Genomic DNA, 15795 nt, shown 5'->3' with positions numbered 1-15795 from the left:
TGAAACTGAGACCAAAAAAAAGTTCTATTTTAACATCTTAATGTATATGTTGCAATAATGATCATCTGAAAAAGCAGCAGGATCTCCTGCAAGCTGAAGTTTATACTTGTTGAGAGATGGTCTAGAGTGGCCATCCTAAATACATGTATTTCTACCAATACTAAAGTGCTCTAAAGATTACTTCCATCATGTTTCTTGGGATTTGGTGTTTGTTTTATAGTTTTCATATGAAACACAGGTGAAGATAAGGTGGGCGTCAACAACTCAGGATAGAGATTCAAAGTCATTGATCCAAAAACACTGAAAGGAAGCCAACTAGAAAAAAAACAAAGAGTAATTGTCTGATATGCTATGGGTTGATTTTTTAAATTTATATTTAAAGTTTTAAACAATTATAGATTCACAGATAGTTGACAAGATAGAACAGAGAAGACCTATGTACCCTTCAATTTCCCCATTGGTTACATCTTACCTAACTATTGTACAATATCAAAATAGGAATAAAGTGTATTTTATCACATGTGCAGACTCATGTAACCACCATAGCAATCATTATACAGAACTAGCCTGCCACCATAAAACTCTATCTTGTGGTCCTTTACAATCCTTCTGCCCTTGACATCTCTAAACCCTGGCAACCACCAATCTGTTCTCTATCTCTGACATATCAAGAAAGTTAAATAAATAGAATTATACTGCATGTAATCTTTTGAGATACTTTCATTCAGGACAAGATCCTTGAGGTCCATCTAAGTACTTGCGTGTGTGACTAGTATGTTCCTTTTTGTTGCTGAGTACTATTCCATGGCATTGATGGATTACGATTGAACCATTCATGTATTGTACATTTGGGTCATTTCCTATGATTGTCTTTTACAAATAAGCTAGTATGAACAATCATGACAGGTTATTGTGGAGATGAGTTTTCATTTTTATGAGCTAAAGGCCCAAGAGAGTGATTGCTGGTTTTATGGTAAATGCATGGTCATTACCGTAATAAGCTGCCAAACTAATTTCCAGGGTGGCTGGATCATTGCACATACCCATTAGCAACATATGAGGAATGTCGTTTTCCTGCATCCTTGCAAGTATTTAGTATCATCAGTATATTTTATTGTTGCTATTGTTCTTATAGCTGTGAAGTAATAATTCATTATGGTCTCAATTTGCATTTTCCTAATGGCTGGTGATGTTGAACATCTTTTTATGTACTCATTTGTCACTTTTTAAATTTTAATTTTATTTAAATTCAATTTTCCAACATATAACACGCAGTGCTCATCTCATCATGCACCCTGCTTAATGCCTGTCACCTAGTTACATTATCCCCCTACACATCTCACCTTTTATTTGTCACTTTTATATTCTTTGGTGAGATGTCTCTTTTGCCTTTGTCCCATTTTCTGACTGAATTGTTATTTTTTGTTTGTTTCTTTGCTGTTGAGCATTGAGTTCTCTATGTATCCTACATATCAGTCCATTAAAAATATTTTCTCCAAGTCTGTAGTTTGGTTTTTTTTTTATCCTCTTAACAAGGTTTTTCCACAGAATTTTTTTCTTATATTGAAGAAGTTTAATTTAACATCATATTGAGAGTATGTACCCTTGATAAGAATGGCACTTCAATTCTGTGGTCTTCCTCTCAAAAACATATTATTCCATTCTGGTCATGAAAAAACTTCAGAAAAATCCAAATGAAGGAATGTTCTACAAAATACCTGACTTACTTGCCTCAAAATTGTCAAGGTCATCAAAAACAAGGAAGTCTGTGAAACTGTCACAGTCTAGAGAAACCTAAGGAAACAGAAGTACTAAATATAATGTGGTATCGTGATGGGATTCTGAAACAGAAAAATGATATTAGGTAAAAACTAAGGAAATTCAAATAAAGTTTGAGCTTTAATTAACAACAATGCATCAATATTGGTTCATTGTTCACTATGACAATTGTAGAGTACTAATATAATGTCAATAGTAGAGGAAACACAGTGTAGGGTATGTGAGAGCTCTCTGTACTGTCTTCACAATAATTCTGTAAATCTGAAACTGTTCTAAAATTTAAAATTTACTTTAAAAATAGAAAAATAACTGAGGTTTAAACGTTATATAAATTGCTCAGTGAAATACACATAGGAAAAAAATTGGAGCTGGAATTTGGATGCAAGACTCTAGAATCAGAGCCCCAAATTAAACCAGGATTCTATAGGACGGATTAATGCAACTATGTCATTCTGCAAATCATGTAGAATTACAAACAACTGAATTCTAAAACAAGTAGAACAACATGGCATAAATCTGCTTACCAGAAAAGAACGTTTTGAAAAACCATCTACAGTATGAATTTTTCAAGATAACTTAAAAGAAGTTGTTTGATTAAGAAAATTGCATATACATACACATGCACACACCAAGGCCAACTATCCAAAACATCCAAATGTGGGTAGCAAAGTGAAAAATATTTTGCAAATTTCTTTTGGCAATACATTAATTCTATTTCTAATAGTGAAAGTAGAAGAGGTAAACATGTCTTCTTTTCAATTTTAATCAATAGGTAATCTTTTAAGTCTTAAATTTTTTAGTAAAAACTATACATATTTAAGGTACACATGATGATTTGATAAACATATACCTAATAAAATGATTAGTATCATCAAACTAATAAATATATCCATTTCCTCACATAATTACCTGTGTGTATGTGGGTGAGAATGCCTGAAATCTCTTTTTTTTTTTTGAATGCCTGAAATCTCTTAGCAAATTTCTAATATTCAATACGATATTATTAACTGTAGTCATATGCTGTATACGGGATCTCTAGACTTATTCATCCTACATAGCTGCAACCTGGTACCCTTTGACCAACATCTCTCCATTTCTCCTACCTCCCTGCCCCTGGTTCTCATCATTTTACTCTTTGCTTCTATGGATTTGGCTTTTTTAGATTTTGTACCTATGTAAGATCATTTAGTCTTTTTCTTTCTGTGTCTAGCTTATTTCACTTACCATAATGTCCTCCAGGTTCATCTGCATTGTGTCAAATGGCAGGATCTCCTTCTTTTTTAAGACTGTATAATATTTCATTGATTTATTATTCCATCTTAATAGATGTTTAGCAAATATTTAAAGAATATTGTCCAATGACTCTGACTTATTAGCTACCAGAGGTGTAAAATCATGATTCTGCCTGTAATTTTACTTGTTAACTCTGGTCTGAGCAAACATCTGGAGTGCTGACTTTTATCAATGATCTTCCCTCCAAGCACTTAATTAACTTAGGCTCTGTCTCCTTTTTTATTTTCTTTCCTTTCCACTTTCCTTCTCTTCTTTCCTTTCGGAGTCAAACACACACACACATACACACACACACACACACACACTCCTTAAGTATATTTCCCTTATTAAATCCTGCTGGAGTCCTTATTTTATAAATCCTTATTAAATATTTCCCTTATTAAATCCCTTATTAAAAACTAGAGCAACAGAAAGTCTTGGATAAACCAATTAACACTAGGGTGTATATAGCTGACAAAACCTGAAATGTGTTAAGTACTTAGAAATATTTGCATATTAATAAAGGACAGAATATTTCCCTCAAGGACAGAAGTTTTAATGAAGGAATTTTAGCAGTAGGAAAGCTGGTGCAGTTTTGGAGTTAGAGCCTGTCTGGATGCCCCTTTAGTTCTGTTCAATCCAACAGATTTGTGTCAAACCGCAGGAGTATGATAGATTTTGAGAATTCAGAGATATAAGATATAGCCTTAGCTTCCAACAACTCATAATCTAATGGCAGAGGTAACTCTAAAAGACCATAATAATTGCCATAATGAGTAGAGAAGTATAGGAAACTGGGAAAGAATGGGGAAGGGGAATGTCCCACACAAGGCAATATTGTAGAATAAGTATTAATCAGCAAATAGTGCTGAAACTGGAGAAGGTGAGAATAGGATGAAACCAATCTTACATTCCTGAGATAAACCCCTCTTGGACATGATCTAGTATCACTCATATATATATATATACATATATATACATATATGTATATATATACACACACACGAATTATACATATATAATATATAATAAAATATCCAATTTTATATTAGATTGTCTTTGTTGACGATTTATAAGAATTTTTCATTTGTGTTCATGAGAGATAATGACTGGTAGTTACCTTTGTCTTAATGTTTCAGTCAAGTTTTGGTATCAGAGCATGACTTGCCTCATGGAGGTTGCTTTAGATTTTGTGATAGACATCTTTTGCTTATTACAGTCTACTTTCAAGTAACACACCATTTTACACACCAACTTCAGGGTTGTAGTAAATAAAGATCAAATGCATTGATATACATCAAACATTTAGGACAGTACCCGGTAAGTAGTAAGTGCTATTTGTTTGTTGATAAGCACATTTAGAAATTGTTTGCTTTTCCCCAATACAATGTGAGCTTCAGGAAAGAGGCATCTTCCTCTCTTTTATTCAATGTTGCATTCTAAATCCTTATGATATTTTGCTGAAAAATTTTAATCAGTGGTTTAGTTTCAAAGATGTTGATCGAGCCCAAATGCTTTTGGGAACAACTTGCTCTATAATTCCTTCATTGGGATCTTTACTATCATTATCCCATAGCAATGTGGTAAAAATGATAGCTCTACCTACAACCTGAGGGCTCAGGAAAACTTAAAACTATAGCAAAACTACTTGGGAAAGGAAAAAATAATTATTTTCCTTGGCATGATTTTTTTTTTACTTATCTCTTCTTGGATTTCACTTTCAGTGCCTTTAGATATACAGATTAAAATAAGAGCATATGTCTTTAGCAAAAGGTCTGTTTTTGTCTAGTCCTTAATTTTTCCTAATAAAATGGAGGACCCTTAGAGTATCTTGTGAACTACATAGGAGACGGAGTCCTGTTAGTTTCAAAAGATTAATGTTCCTTACCCTATCCTCTCTCTTTTCATCTCCTACCTACCCTCAGCCTACAAATGAATACATTCTTAAATGTTATTTGAAATAAACTTTGCAAGAGTTAAATAAATAGATTTACGTCTGAAGAGAGATATAATTTATGCCTTAGATTGGTCAGAATTGGACACTGACAGTCTGGAATATAAGCCAGTTTCACTATAATTTGAATTACCAAAGTTCATTCAAGCAGTATCTGTAACTCATAGTATTGATCTAGTTATCCCCTGCTGCTGGACACAAAGGCGAAAGATTGCTATCACAGAACCTCCTGCATTTAAGAAAAAAATGAAAAAGAAGAAGGAAAGAAAAAAGAAAAAGAAGAGAAAGAAGGAAGGAAGTCCCCCAATAGCTCTAATTTCCTTTATAAGTGAAGGAGATGGTAAATTTAGACATTCTTGCAGTTCAATCATTAGTTATTTTAAATCCTTTGGGGTCCAAATATAGTTAACTGATAGAAGACTGTCAGCACATACACTTTTAATTTTGCAACTTGGGCTTCTTTCCAGAGTTCTCATATTTTAAAAATATTATGCATAGGTAAAAAGGGGAGCATATTTGACTAAACTTAATAACATCTCCAAACAGATCAAGCAAGTAAGTTTAGCACTCACTCCAAATTAAACTTAATTAACTTCTGATTTGAAATCAATTTTCATTACCAAATATTTTTTAGGCACTGGTTACTTTTCACCACTCATCTCTCAGAATCCAAAAACCAAATATTGAGATTATGACCCATGACCTTCCGGTAACTTGTTTCTACTCTGCCAGCATCCTGCATTTAGAACATTAGTCTCATTCATGTAAGCACCACTTTCCTAAGCCAAGACTTCCATTAGGTCAAGATTAATGTAACTAATGAGCATTCTGTGCCCATGTTTAAACCCCCCTCCCAGCTCATCATTTGTACTCCCCCTTCACGATCTGTCATTATGACACAGTCACCTTTGAGATAATGAATGTTGAGCCAAGTTTAGAAATCCTATCACAGGCTTGATTCTCCTTTTTCCCTTCTCCCTCTCCCTTCTCACCTCATCCCGTCGGCCCCCACCCTCAGGATAGCATTTATGCCCGTGACTTTTGAATTAATTAATAAACATTTCTTTAAGAATGTCTCAGGAAAAGATATAACACTTTTTTAAAAGTTTCAAGCATTGACCTTAATTTACCTGCCTTCCTGGTTATTCTCGAATCCTCCTGTCTTACAGTTGGACACACTAATGAGAGGAACAGTTACTACCTTCTCCCAAAATAAATCTGACTAATTGGGAAGTTTACAAGATTAATTGCAAGGAGTTTTGCAAAAAGTGCTTGTCCTAGAAATGATCAACAATTTGGTAACATAAGTGCACTCTTTTGAATTATGATTCATTGAGAGCTTAAAGCTACTTTGTCTACTTTACATTAGTATTTGTGGGCATAGGCTCCCTTTTAAAAAGCTGTAAATTAGACAGTGGTCATACATGGTTGAACTAATTATTTGATCTTATTTGATATAGTTAGAGTGAGTGATATCTGAAAATGGCATGTAAATGTATGGGAATATGCGAACAAAGTCATATAAACCAGTTTGCAAATATATAACACAACTATCTCTAGAAATAAATAAGCAACTTTAGACTTTGGCTTTTTTTCCTTCCTCAATATATTCCCCACCTATTTAGATGCCAAAAGGTTAATATAGAAATTACATCTGTTTCTTCAGAATGGAAGGATCCAGATGAGGCAACCATTCTCCTGGAATTCTCTTAGGAGCTCCTGATGTCTGGGTCTAGTTATTTTTCTTGCAGAACTCATATGCTGAGGTGATAGAAGGAAAAAGGAGAGTTGATGAACAAAGTGGCCTTGTAAATCCTTACACGTTTCTTCCAATTTCTTACTCGCTCTTCCCTCCCTGTGAAAGCTCCTGGAAGTGGAGTTTATCTGAAAGTCTTAACTGTAGGGTAAGTTAAGCATAAAATGAAGAAAATGCAATAATTAACATGAAAGATGATATTCTATTAAGCATCTATTCCTTATCTTCCATCAACCTCCGAACCCTCACTTTTTTCTTTTCTACTTACCTAAAATCCCGATGTGAATTGAGAGTCAGGAAAATACAGTTCAACACCTAAAATTGTACTTGTCTTGTGTAGTTATCTAGTCAATTCATGCTTAAATGTATCATTACTCTAATTTAATTACAGCTCATTGAAAGGAGGTTATAATGTTCATAATACTGACATGGTGCAAGTAATTAACACATTTATATGTTTAATTGATTAACAATATCAAAACTCCACTGGACTTGGCAGAGTAAAAGATATATTTCCTATCTTTCTATCTCAGGATGGCCTTTATGAGGTAAGAAGTTTATAGCAGGAAGTGATAGTGTACAATCAGGGGAAAACAGAATATAGTGGGGCTTCTTTTCAGGCTCAAGATCATCAAAAGAGCATAAGAGTAGTAAGGAAAAAATGCTGGTGGTGGGAAGTAAATGAGACCCTGGTGTTTCTATACTATGAAATGTCTCCTGTGGTTTTATTTATATATTATACCTATTAATATTGAAGTTGCTCAATCTTCAGAGTGAGCAACAGTGAAATGAAGAGTCCCTGATTTCAAAATTTCCTTTAGCCCGTTGAAGATAAAAGCATAGTACTGAGTTAAGAACATCAACACAATAATTATATCTTCAGCAACCTGAACATGTACATTCAGGTTGTATCAAAGTATCTGTTGGGCTCTGACCAGACTTTCTTAATACCATCCATTTTCAGACCAATTAAATTACCTGCTTAGAATACCTCATGAGCACTCAATAGCACTTTAAGGAATACCCAAGGATAAATATTCTTTAAAAACAGTGTTTAAAGATCATAACCCATAGTATTAGAGGGCTTCATCTTCAGCTTTAATCAAGAAATTACTCCACGGATAATGCATATTTTCATTTGAGAGTGAGAAGATGTAACCATTGAAAAAATTCCCATCTTTCTTTTACCCAAGAATTGCTTATGTTTCAGTGTAGGCTTTTATCAATTCTGTGTGCATAATTTCACATTTGTTTGATTTTCTCTGGGATTTTTGTTCTGACCTGCCTGCATGGATGTGAAATTACATATTGCAACTGATAAAAGATTGATGATGTCTATCTAAACTGTTTTGCCTGGTTAGAGCAGGTTTTTCCTAGCTTTACACTTTTAGTAGCTTATTGGGCTCATGGGGATGCCTTGTGAGATTAGTTAAACACACTTCCTAATATTTCAAAAGGCATATTTTCTGTCAGTCCACAAATGGGAATCTACAATATATTTGATTTTTCTATGACCCTGTGAAATGTTGGACCACAGTGTATACCTCAACGTGCTGCTCTGCTGTTCCAGTTAAGTGGCATGTCTGTCATTCTTATATTCACTAAGAGTTCCTTGATTCTAGTATCTGTTTCAGAAAACCACTCCAAAGGCTACAATCTTCATATATGTATGTATTCCATGTATTGTCACAAGGAATCGATCTGTTATTTGTAAAGATGGTTCTGATTTTTTTTTTCTTGTTTTTGAGTCCTAGTGGTGGGTTCTGGTGTTACCCAGATTCACTCACTAGTCATGCAGTGCAGAATGGCAGGAGACTGAGATGGGACACCTTGTGTCCTATTTATCTTCAATTTAATGCTTCTTTTTCTCTTGGTAGCTTCAGTTCAAGAATCTCCAAACTTAGCTGATCATTAGTACCTCCTATAAGACATAGATTTCTCAGCTCTTTCCCTGGAATTTCTGATTCAGTGCATTTGGAATGAGGCTCGAATTTATCTTTTTAACAGATAGTCCTGACCTGAGGACCAAAACTATCTTGGCATAGAGGTTGCTCAATAACTCTTTGAATTGATAATTAATGAGAAATTGCAGTATTGCTTACTTAGCAAATTTGTATCTGCTATTTTTCCAGTGATTGAAAAATTAAGTGGAATACAGAAAGAAATATGACCAGTTTCTTGATGTTAAGGAACTATCTACATTAAATGATTAAGCAACAACCAAAGGCAACACTTGATTAATCATCAAAATACTGAGTGAAAGTGCTGCATTTGTTCAAAGAATAAGAAAATTGGAGAGGATAGAAAAGTTACACCATTCATTAGCATATCATTACTGAGCATCTACTACTTGAAAAACGAGTTCTGGGGAATCAGAAATGAATAAGACAATCTCCGACCTCTAGAAATTCTGGCTAGTATAAGATGAACATTTAAAATAATAAATAATGCTATGACATCGATATGATTCTATGGGAACTGAGAGATGGAAAAAATTATCTGTGCCCACAATGGGTGTGTTCAAGGAGGGCTTAATAGGAAAGGCAATGCTGGAGATTAATCATGTTATTTTTAGAGACATAAGGTCATTTGGGCTTCAGTATTGCTTGTGTCTACCAGGTAGCTTTGCATGCAAACAAGCTCCCCCTTCTATGAAGTAGGAGGATCCCACAAGAAGTTTGAAGGTCACTTAAACATCATTCCTACTGTTACAGGTTTAGAAATGTCAGATATAGGAGCCTGATATTTCGAAATGTCTACAAAAATAGATTATTGCATCATCTCAAAGACTATTTGAAATACAGTTTCAAATCAATTGTAAATAAGATCATTCCATTTTGAAAGGAATTTATGATGCTAATGTTAAGGTTGCATGTTAACATAACCCCTTGCTAATTGAGAAAGGTCACAGATTATTCTGGTCCGTGAATTATGTGACAATCAATAATTATGAGATGAGAACATGTATTCCAAGACAAGATTGATACAACATAACTAAATAGGTCTTAAAAGGTTAGAGGAAGACATTTCTTTCCATATAGGAAAGCATTTGTCTCTCTGTTTTTGGTTGTTGTTATGCCATACACTTTAAGAGTATTATTTTTCAAGTACTTAATCTATTATTCTAAAAATTCAATCACTAAAAGCTTCTCAATCAGCCTAAAATCTAATGCAGGGTGGGTTTCATATGACACAAGGAATGATACAAGTTTATCTTGACAAGTGTAATGCTGATGGAGGCTGGGGTGAAGAGGAAAACAGCATAATGCTACCTCAAAAATAAAAATATCTTCAAAATGGAGTCCATTATGAAGTTATCAGTGTTGTCTCTGGGGGAGGGATTCTCCATGAAATAGCAATAATACATTACTTTATTTGCAAATTTAGCATATTAGTTTTATTGATGTAGTCCATTCTCTGCAAGACAGCTTACCTTGTCTTGAATAGAAGCTGAATATTTACTTAGAACATTTTAGCTATCTGGTCAGAGAGCAGAAAGACATGAGCGTAAGATAGGAATACTTAACAAGGACACAGGTTATCAAAGGAGACTGTTTAATCTTATTCTTGAATATTTTTAAGAATAAGATTGACCAGGGTGTAGGGAATGTAACAGAAAGATAAGACAAGGAGCATAGGTCAGGTCACACTTGGGGGACCTTACATACAGCTGAGAGGGTTCACATTTTACTCTGTAGGTAAATGGAGAGTGACTAAATGTTTTCAAGGAGGGAAATGGAATGATTGAAGCTGGCTTTTTGTATTATTTTATTGAGACAGCAATAACAATAAAAATTTTTCTTTTCTGTATTTTATCTATTACAATAACATTTTAAAACTGCTGCAATTAATTACTTAAGAATTTCAATTATAATTTTTCAAAGATAGCCTTCCTAGTAGTCTTAAAGATTTGAAGTTTTCAAATAGGATTTCTAATATCTAAGCCAGTAGAGACCTATTAGAAAATATATTTCTAAGATAATAAAAACTACCCTAGAGCCTACTTTATACTGTTTTTCTATGTAAATTAACATTTCAATACCCTTTTATTTGGGCTTATTTTTCCTATAAGGAGGATTCAAGTTATTCAGGACAAAGAATAGGAGTCCAATACTGATAGGAAAAGAAAGGGTTAAATGTGAACTACTTTGAGGCTAAAAGAAAGTAAAGGTAATATTATTCAGTTAATGATGATTTGATCTGCTGTTCAGCATTTGTAATGAGCACAAAGTGATTCTATATTTTTTTAACCAACTAAAGGCCATTTTTGTTCCCATAAAATACAATCTTGCAGGAACAAGAATCGCAGAAGCCATAACAGGGTAATGAAATTCATTCATGGCAGTGAGGTCACAATGCTCTCTACAGAAGTACAGCCCCAGAATACATATTATGACTTGCTCACTCCAGGGTTGTGTTTGTGCATCCAAAGCTGATATGCTGTGAAGTAATCAGGAAAATTAGTTCCATCTGCACGACCACTTTTAAAAAAATCAATACTTGCTTGACTTTTAACAGGAAAGCTTGAGTAGAATATTTGAAGCAAGAAATTATCATTTTATTTTCAAGTTAAGAATAAAGGGAAAGGGGGGAGGAGCAAGATGGCGGAAGAGCAGGGTCCCCAAATCACCTGTCTCCACCAAACTACCTAGAAAACCTTCCAATCATCCTGAAAATCTATGAATTCGGCCTGAGAATTAAAGAGAGAACACCTGGAATGCAACAGTGAGAAGAGTTCGCGCTTCTATCAAGGTAGGAAGACGGGGAAAAAGAAATAAAGGAACAAAGGCCTCCAAGGGGGAGGGGCCCCGCGAGGAGCCGGGCTGAGGCCGGGGCGAGTGTCCCCAGGACAGGAGAGCCCCGTCCCGGAGGAGCAGGAGCTGCACCGACCTTCCCGGGTGCAAAGGGGCTCGCAGGGAGTTGGAGCAGGACCCAGGAGGGAGGGGATGCCCTCGGGCTCCCGGGGACAGTAACAGCAACTGCGCGCCCAGGAGAGTGCGCCGAGCTCCCTAAGGGCTGCAGCGCGCACGGCGGGACCCGGCGGGACCCGGAGCAGCTCGGAGGGGCTCGGGCGGCGGCTCCGCCGAGGGGGCTGCGCGGCCCCGGGAGCAGCTCGGAGGGGCTCGGGCAGAGGAAGAGGCTCCGTGCGGAGGGGCCTGCGCGGTTCCAGGAGCAGCTCGGAGGGGCTCGGGCGGCGGCTCCGCGGAGGGGGCTGCGCGGCCCGGGAGCGCGAATCCAACAGCGCAGGCTCCGGAGCACAGGGCGCCGGGACACAGCCCAGGATCCGGCCTCCTCCGGGACAGGCAGAGGCCGGGAGGGCCCAGGACAGCAAGGACGCTCCTGCCCCAGCTGAGCAGATCAGCGGCCCCGCCCCGGAGCCTCCAGGCCCTGCAGACGGAGTTCCTGCCGGAGCTGAATCCAGGTTTCCAGAGCTGCCCCGCCACTGGGGCTGTTCCTCCTGCGGCCTCACGGGGTAAACAACCCCCACCGAGCCCTGCACCAGGCAGGGGCACAGCAGCTCCCCCAACTGCTAACACCTGAAAATCAGCACAACAGGCCCCTCCCCCAGAACACCAGCTAGACGGACAACCTCCAGGAGAAGCCAAGGGACTTAAAGTACACAGAATCAGAAGATACTCCCCGGTGGTTCTTTTTTTGTTTGTTTGTTTTTGTTTTTGTTTTTGTTTTTGTTTTGTTTTGCTTTTTGATTTGTTTCCTTCCCCCACCCCCTTTTTTTTTTCTCCTTTCTTTTTCTTTCTCTTTTTCTTCTTTTTTTTTTTCGTTTTTTTTTTTTTTTCTTTTTCTTCCGTTTTTTTTTCTCTTTCTCTTTTCTTTCCTTCTTTCTCTCCTCTCTTTTTCTCTTTTTCCCAATACAACTTGCTTTTGGCCACTCTGCACTGAGCAAAATGACTAGAAGGAAAACCTCACCTCAAAAGAAAGAATCAGAAACAGTCCTCTCTCCCACAGAGTTACAAAATCTGGATTACAATTCAATGTCAGAAAGCCAATTCAGAAGCACTATTATACAGCTACTGGTGGCTCTAGAAAAAAGTATAAAGGACTCAAGAGACTTCATGACTGCAGAATTTAGAGCTAATCAGGCAGAAATTAAAAATCAATTGAATGAGATGCAATCCAAACTAGAAGTCCTAACGACGAGGGTTAACGAGGTGGAAGAACGAGTGAGTGACCTAGAAGACAAGTTGATAGCAAAGAGGGAAACTGAGGAAAAAAGAGACAAACAATTAAAAGACCATGAAGATAGATTAAGGGAAATAAACGACAGCCTGAGGAAGAAAAACCTACGTTTAATTGGGGTTCCCGAGGGCGCCGAAAGGGACAGAGGGCCAGAATATGTATTTGAACAAATTCTAGCTGAAAACTTTCCTAATCTGGGAAGGGAAACAGGCATTCACATCCAGGAAATAGAGAGATCCCCCCCTAAAATCAATAAAAACCGTTCAACACCTCGACATTTAATTGTGAAGCTTGCAAATTCCAAAGATAAGGAGAAGATCCTTAAAGCAGCAAGAGACAAGAAATCCCTGACTTTTATGGGGAGGAGTATTAGGGTAACAGCAGACCTCTCCACAGAGACCTGGCAGGCCAGAAAGGGCTGGCAGGATATATTCAGGGCCCTAAATGAGAAGAACATGCAACCAAGAATACTTTATCCAGCAAGGCTCTCATTCAAAATGGAAGGAGAGATAAAGAGCTTCCAAGACAGGCAGCAACTAAAAGAATATGTGACCTCCAAACCAGCTCTGCAAGAAATTTTAAGGGGGCCTCTTAAAATTCCCCTTTAAGAAGAAGTTCAGTGGAACAGTCCACAAAAACAAAGACTGAATAGATATCATGATGACACTAAACTCATATCTCTCAATAGTAACTCTGAATGTGAACGGGCTTAATGACCCCATCAAAAGGCGCAGGGTTTCAGACTGGATAAAAAAGCAGGACCCATCTATTTGCTGTCTACAAGAGACTCATTTTAGACAGAAGGACACCTACAGCCTGAAAATAAAAGGTTGGAGAACCATTTACCATTCGAATGGTCCTCAAAAGAAAGCAGGGGTAGCCATCCTTATATCAGATAAACTAAAATTTACCCCAAAGACTGTAGTGAGAGATGAAGAGGGACACTATATCATACTTAAAGGATCTATTCAACAAGAGGACTTAACAATCCTCAATATATATGCTCCGAATGTGGGAGCTGCCAAATATATAAATCAATTATTAACCAAAGTGAAGAAATACTTAGATAATAATACACTTATACTTGGTGACTTCAATCTAGCTCTTTCTATACTCGATAGGTCTTCTAAGCAAAACATCTCCAAAGAAACAAGAGCTTTAAATGATACACTGGACCAGATGGATTTCACAGATATCTACAGAACTTTACATCCAAACTCAACTGAATACACATTCTTCTCAAGCGCACATGGAACTTTCTCCAGAATAGACCACATATTGGGTCACAAATCGGGTCTGAACCGATACCAAAAGATTGGGATTGTCCCCTGCATATTCTCGGACCATAATGCCTTGAAATTAGAACTAAATCACAACAAGAAGTTTGGAAGGACCTCAAACACATGGAGGTTAAGGACCATCCTGCTAAAAGATAAAAGGGTCAACCAGGAAATTAAGGAAGAATTAAAAAGATTCATGGAAACTAATGAGAATGAAGATACAACCGTTCAAAATCTTTGGGATGCAGCAAAAGCAGTCCTAAGGGGGAAATACATCGCAATACAAGCATCCATTCAAAAACTGGAAAGAACTCAAATACAAAAGCTAACCTTACACATAAAGGAGCTAGAGAAAAAACAGCAAATAGATCCTACACCCAAGAGAAGAAGGGAGTTAATAAAGATTCGAGCAGAACTCAACGAAATCGAGACCAGAAGAACTGTGGAACAGATCAACAGAACCAGGAGTTGGTTCTTTGAAAGAATTAATAAGATAGATAAACCATTAGCCAGCCTTATTAAAAAGAAGAGAGAGAAGACTCAAATTAATAAAATCATGAATGAGAAAGGAGAGATCACTACCAACACCAAGGAAATACAAACGATTTTAAAAACATATTATGAACAGCTATACGCCAATAAATTAGGCAATCTAGGAGAAATGGACGCATTCCTGGAAAGCCACAAACTACCAAAACTGGAACAGGAAGAAATAGAAAACCTGAACAGGCCAATAACCAGGGAGGAAATTGAAGCAGTCATCAAAAACCTCCCAAGACACAAGAGTCCAGGGCCAGATGGCTTCCCAGGAGAATTTTATCAAACGTTTAAAGAAGAAATCATACCTATTCTCCTAAAGCTGTTTGGAAAGATAGAAAGGGATGGAGTACTTCCAAATTCGTTCTATGAAGCCAGCATCACCTTAATTCCAAAGCCAGACAAAGACCCCGCCAAAAAGGAGAATTACAGACCAATATCCCTGATGAACATGGATGCAAAAATTCTCAACAAGATACTGGCCAATAGGATCCAACAGTACATTAAGAAAATTATTCACCATGACCAAGTAGGATTTATCCCTGGGACACAAGGCTGGTTCAACACCCGTAAAACAATCAATGTGATTCATCATATCAGCAAGAGAAAAACCAAGAACCATATGATCCTCTCATTGGATGCAGAGAAAGCATTTGACAAAATACAGCATCCATTCCTGATTAAAACTCTTCAGAGTGTAGGGATAGAGGGAACATTCCTCGACATCTTAAAAGCCATCTATGAAAAGCCCACAGCAAATATCATTCTCAATGGGGAAGCACTGGGAGCCTTTCCCCTAAGATCAGGAACAAGACAGGGATGTCCACTCTCACCACTGCTGTTCAACATAGTACTGGAAGTCCTAGCCTCAGCAATCAGACAACAAAAAGACATTAAAGGCATTCAAATTGGCAAAGAAGAAGTCAAACTCTCTCTCTTCGCCGATGACATGATACTCTACATAGAAAACCCAAAAGTCTCCACCCCAAGATTGCTAGAACTCATACAGCAATTCGGTA

Source organism: Canis lupus, chromosome 4, assembly GCF_011100685.1.
Source record: "Canis lupus familiaris isolate Mischka breed German Shepherd chromosome 4, alternate assembly UU_Cfam_GSD_1.0, whole genome shotgun sequence".
NCBI classification, from domain to species: domain Eukaryota; kingdom Metazoa; phylum Chordata; class Mammalia; order Carnivora; family Canidae; genus Canis; species Canis lupus.
This window is presented reverse-complemented; position numbering follows the sequence as displayed.